Here is a 6,715-nt window from a genome sequence, read left to right as displayed (position 1 = left end):
CTAAACTTTAAAAAATTTACATTATTCTGACTATTATGACAATATGAAGACTGAAGAATGTTTTTGGTATCTGAATTTAAAGTCAAAATTTCTATTTTTGATGTAGTTAACCAAAAATTATTAAAGTGTACTGAATCTGGTCTTTTTGATAAGAACAGACTGAAGAGTTTTTTTGGTAGCTGAACCTGAAATTAAAGTAAAAATTGCCGAATTCAACATTTGCTACCCAACATCTAGGAAATTTACAATACTCCGACATTTTCAAAGTATAGATACTAAGGTTGGCTAATTCCGAAAAAGAAGTAAAAATTAAAAATTGCAAAGTGACTGAACCCTAACTACGCTTGATCTTTAAGATTTTCTAAATGATTGCTCGATGAATAAAAACAATGTAATATACTCTGACATTTTCAAAGTACAAATACTCAGGATTGCTGATACCGTAATATAAGCAAAAATTGCAAACTTTAAAATGGGAAAAATAATTACATTTTTAACACTTATTTGAATTTTCGACATTAATTTTTAAGCATAAAGAATAATTTTTATCCAAAATAGTCAATTTTCAATAAAATACGTGGATTTTCATTTGAATGGTTGATTTTTGATCTAAAAGTGGTTAATTTTCAACCGAAAATGAACCGGGTTAAATCTTAAGTTAATTTTTAGTTCGTAATAGTTGACATTTCAACCAAAAAATATTTGGAATTTAAAACCATTGAATTGCACCAATGAACATAAATTTTCAACAAAGAATGTAATTTTTCAAATAAAAAAAAACATTTTTCAATGAAAAATAAAACAAAAATCTTCAACCTATTAGTTTAAATCTTAACCAAATAGAAAAAACGTCCACCGCTAGTTTTTTAATTAAAATAGTTTAATTAAAAAAAAACAAGAAGACGATTTTTCTTTAAAATGATTTGTTTCTAAATTTTAGAATAGGTTGTTTTCTTTTTTCCTTATAAAATAGAAGACTTTTTAAAATATTTACTTTGAAACTTGCTGTTAGTGAAAAATATTTATTCAATCATTTTAACAATTCAAGATATAATAGTAACAACTCAGACAAGATTAGATTCTATTTTTATCAGACAAAATTTTTCAGGAAAATCTACTTTTAGCATACAAAAAGTCTTAGAACCCGTGAACTTTTCAAATTTAAAAACATTTCGGTTTCGGCCCACCCAAATGTGCAATTAAAATTTTGTTTAGTAGGTAAAAACATTAAAGTTTTTAATTAAATCGACGACCATGTATAGTTAATACATTTACGTCAATATAACCATGAATTAAAGAATGTCACATAATCACTAATACGGAGAAATAGGGATCACAATTAACACAAAAAAGTTTAATGTCACATAATTTATTTTTAACAATAAAACAAGACTAGCACTGATATTAAATATTCTATTTACACAGAATATTTTAATCAAAATCTGTATCTTTTATCGAATGCTTAAAATACAAAAACATTTAAATCAGCCAATGGGAAATCATCGCATTAGATTATTTGTGTTGAGCGTTTATTCGTGTTAGCTGAATTTAATAGATTTAACATTGGCTAATTCACCTATTTTTGTTTGTTTTGCATTTGTTAAACGACTAACTAGTTAAAGCACACAGCACTGCTTTTGAAAATTTGATCGTTGATGGTGTTTTCGCTACTCTATTATAGTGTTTCGTTGGTTGATAACTTGCACTTCTCCGTTAGGTCTTGGTGATACATTCTAATAAGGTTTGGCACAATTGGCTTGAGGCTGAGTTTGATATATAATTTGAGGTTGAGGCTGAGGTTGTGGTTGAGGTTGATATATGACTTGTGGTTGGCGTGGGTATGCAAATTGAGGTCGAGTTTGATATCCAAGTGAAGGTTGAGGTGGATATCCTGGTGGAACTTGATACAGGACTTGAGGTTGATCACATTCAACTGGTGCAGATGCAGATCCGTCTGAGGTTGAACAACAATAAAATACTTAATTAAACAATGAAAAATTATTGAACCAAACGTTTTCGTTATACTGACCAATGAAAAGCGCAACACGAAACAATAGTGCAGCAAGGAAGAACTTCATTTTTGCAAAATAAGGAGACTTAGTTTCCCAGAGTTGATTTGGAAGTGATAAGTTTTAAGATAAATGCTGGCTATTATATACCCACTATCTCCTTATTCGTCATGATTTATTGCGCAAATTAGGAAGGTTGAGTAGAATGAGAATATTGATTACTTCAGAAATCCAGACTCCGAAAGCCTTGAAAATCTCCATGGTACGAATTTTGTAAAGATTTATTTAAATCCCTCGGTGAATTTTTGATAAAATTCCTCTAATTCTAAATCAAAGAGAGTTGTTACAAAACTTTGGGGGTTGATCCTAAACCTGTATTTATTCTCTCCGAATTCACTCTGAGAGGTTGAAATTTCTACCAGAAAATTCAACTATTTTTCTACTTTAATTTACATCTTACAAGTCATTACAGGACGAGTATGAAGTGTTTTTGTAAGACTAACAAATTTATATTTTGAAACAAAAATTATTTATAAAATTATTGAATAAATGCAATAATCAAAAAGTACGAAAAAGCATGATGCATGGGGTCATATTGAAACGAAGATTTCTCCATTCTCGTGCTTCATATTTTTAAAATAAGAAACAAAAATAGATGTTAATAATTCTGAATCTGCAAAAACATTAAATTTGGTCATTTTCCATACAGCTTTTTTAAGTGTCACCGAAATTCGGTGATCTTAGTTCAAATCTTTTCGGTAAGTCAAGATACTTTGTGTGCATATGCTTATTGATTTACAAATATGTATTGATTTAATAATACATTTGTGAACATGATGTAGTGGCAATAAATTGAACAAGAACCACGTGTAGCCTTTATTTTAAAAAACGAAATGTACATTCAATATTCAAGAATATTCTTTGACTAATTCTAGGACATGTTTCTTCTTGTAAAATTTATACCAGAGCCTATAGACATTGGGACATAATAGATAAAAATTCATGCCGAAAAATAAATATAACTAGTGAAAAAATTCCCAAACAATAAAATTCTCGATTAATAAAATTGTCAAAATTTAAAAATACTGATTTGGAAAATACCGGAATGACAAAATTAAAATATAATTCCTGAATTACAAAACAGCAGAATTGGAAAATTCATGAACAATAAAATTCTCGACAGTTCGTAATATTGCCGAATTTAAGAATTCCGACATAATAAAATTTCCATCATCTTATGATATTAAAAAATTGGAATATCCCCCAATTATAAGAATCCCGAATAATGATATTGCTGAAAAATGAAAATATCGAGTTGGAGAATTCCTAAATAATAATATTCCCGATTAATAAAGTTACCAAAATTTAAAAAATCCCAAAAAGAAAAGTCCCGAATCACAAAATGCCTGAATTGGAAAATTTCAGAACAGTAATGTTGCTTACAGTTTCTAATATTACCGCATTGGAAAATTCCCGAATAAAAAAATTTCCGACAGCTCATGATATTACAGAATTGGAAAATTCTCTCATAATACCATTTGCAACAGAAAAAAAGTAATGAAAATCCCGAATTATAAAACACCCGAATTAAAGGATTCCGGAATAATAAATCTACCGACAACTTACTATAATACCGAATTGGAAAATTCCCGAATAATAAAATTTTCCACAAAAAAAATACCAAATAATAAAATTCCCGAATTATAGAATTCCCGGCAACTTATAATATTACAGAATTGGAAAATTCTCTCACAATACCATTTTCAACAGAAAAAAAGTAATGAAAATCCCGAATTATAAAACACCCGAATTGTAAAATTCCCGATAGTTTACAAATTACATAATTGGAAAACTCCGGAATGATTAGAAAATATCTGAATTTAAAAACTCCAGAATTTGATCAATTAAATATTTTTTAAATATATTTTTTTGATTAAAAATATAATAATGAAGTATTATTTTCCGAATTGCTTTTAATCATTAGGTTTCAAAAAATATTTTTAGAATTAGAATAATTTACTCATGTCACGATTTTTAAGTTTGAAATTTTTTTGGCAAATGTTATTAATTTCGCAGAAAATTCCGGAAGAGTTTTCATTATTTTATTTTTAATCAATAAAATATTTGGATACCAAAATTAATTGTTAAAAATGAAAAATTTTACAAGTCGGATATTTTGTAATTCGATCATTTTCTGTCGGAAATGTTATTATTCAGCAATTTTCAAATTCTGTAATATTATAAACTGACGTAAATTTCATTATTCGGGAGTTTTCTACTTTGAAAATATTATAAACGGTTGGGGATTTTATTATTCGGGAATTTTCAAATCCAGTATTTTCAAGTTTCGGAAATTTTTTTAATTGGAAATTTTGTAATTTGGTAATTTTCGACTTCGGGAATATTATAAACTAACGGGAATTTTCCGATTCGGTTATTTTAAGTTTCGGCAATTTTATATATCGGAAAATTTCGATTGTCGGGAATCAGTCGTTCCTTAAATTTGTTAATTTTTTATGTTCAAAATTTTCAATTAATTAATTGCAATAATGGTAAAGTGACAGTGGAAATTTGATGCGTATTAAAATTTAATATATGCATTTTCAGATCATATACATTTTTTAAATTTATTTTTGAATTTGTTATCTGATTCGAAATGAGAAAAAAAAATTATTTACCACTTTATCTCTTTATTGATTATTGACGGAAATCGATAAATAATTGATCAATAAAGTCAATTTAACCGAAAATTCTAAGAATAAAAAACTGCTAAAAAATCGAATTTTATTCACAAAAACAGAAATATTTGTATGAATAATTAATAAATCAAGATTTCCTGAAATACAGCAATGGAACTTTGGGCGTTAAATTTATCCTGAAACTTTTTAGAATATTGTAGAAAATATCTGCCAATTTGATCTTATAACCATTTTTTAATCATTCATGCCTTATTTTTCCATAAATCATGAATAACCAAAAAGTTCTTTTATATAAGTAATTACTTTATTACATTCTACATTCTATATACATTCGATTATTTTTAACAAAAAATATTTTCTTTCTTACGCCTGGGAAAAATTTAATTTATAAATAAATATAGGTAGAACCTAATGATTAAATTATCCTTTTATTTATTTACAAATAGAAGCAATCGTTATTTGTAATAGCAAATAATATAACTGATGCACAGTATGAATATTTCATCAACCTTATCAGATCAAACGAACACAAATGATAAGAGTGTAACAAATAAATTATGATAACTGGTATATCAATTTCTAATTAGGAAGAAAAATTATTTTTGTAATATTATTAATTGTAAATATTTTTTAAGATTAATAATTTAAAGCAAATGATGTACTAGCAGCGTCTCGACCACACAAAACATTATTTAATAAGTGTTTAATTATAATTTAAAGATTCAAAAAGATCTTTAATAACTTCACTTATATTTTGTAATTGATCAAAAACAGAACTTACGACCTGTGGAGTTAAATAAAATGTATGAAGGATCATAGATAAAAAAATGTGAAAGTTTTTTGATAATTTTGTATTCGCTAATCAAAAAAAGTAAACGGAATTCAAATTAATGAATGTTTAAATTGTGAGAAATGGTCGACACAGTATGATTTATAAGTAATGAAAATATGAAAACATGGTTAACATTCGTTAATTCTGACTGAATGTCTCAATCTAAACATTTATTTATTTTATATCTATTCACATTTTTAAAATAACAGATTCAACTTTTCCTTATCTCGTTTTTAAATTTCTAGTTTCGAGCTCTTGTAACTTTTATTTAACTACAAACACTATTTGAACTATTTTTTCATAAAAAAGGTTTAAGTATATGCAGGGAAAACGTTTCTCCTGTGTACTTTCTCTTCAAGATTTTTAATAAATTCACCAATACACAGAAAAAACTTTTTTAATTTTGCTAAAATATATTTTTTCAGATCTTACTTTTTTCAGTTCAAGGGAAAATTAATGTAATTCTCCTTTAGTTCACTACTCAACTCAAGTCCTTTAGACTAAAAGAACACTGTTTCTCAATTAATAGGCAATATCTTTTTCAGAATAAACCCAGGGGGCGATTAGGTATGATTTCAAATGTGACTTCATAATTTTCATATGTCATTGTTTTTGTTTTGAAAATAACATCTTATTTCAGAGGTTAATTAAAATTAGCTTTGACACGTGATGTGCATGAAAAAACAAAAACAATGACATGTGTAAAAAGTGAAATATTGAATGTGAAATTATATACATAATCGATCCCAGCTTTTTGTGTAGTTTTCAAAATTGTACATCATTTGTATTAGTTAATATTAGTTAAGTCCAAGTTCTAAAAAATTCAAATTTATTATATGAAAAATAGCTTCGTTTATACAAATTATTAATATAAGTATATAGATTCAAATGTTTTAAATTTTTTATAGCAAAAAATAAAAGCAACAATATTTTCAAATTTAAAAAGAAATTGCTTTAAAAAATCGTCTCCTTTTCTTTTATCTTTGAACTCAATTTTTTTTTATTACAATTTCTTCGGTTGAAGTTTCTTCTCTTTGGTTAAAAATAGAATTAATTTGTTGCAAATTTGTATTTTATTTGTTACCGTTATATTTCTTTTTCAAAATAATCTTTTCTATTTTGAAAACGACATGCTTTGTTGAAAATTCATCCATTTTTTACACTATTTCTTAAAG

The sequence above is a fragment of the Belonocnema kinseyi genome, chromosome 6 (genome assembly GCF_010883055.1).
Source record: "Belonocnema kinseyi isolate 2016_QV_RU_SX_M_011 chromosome 6, B_treatae_v1, whole genome shotgun sequence".
Taxonomy (NCBI): Eukaryota; Metazoa; Arthropoda; class Insecta; order Hymenoptera; family Cynipidae; genus Belonocnema; species Belonocnema kinseyi.
Note: the sequence above shows the minus strand (reverse complement) of the source record.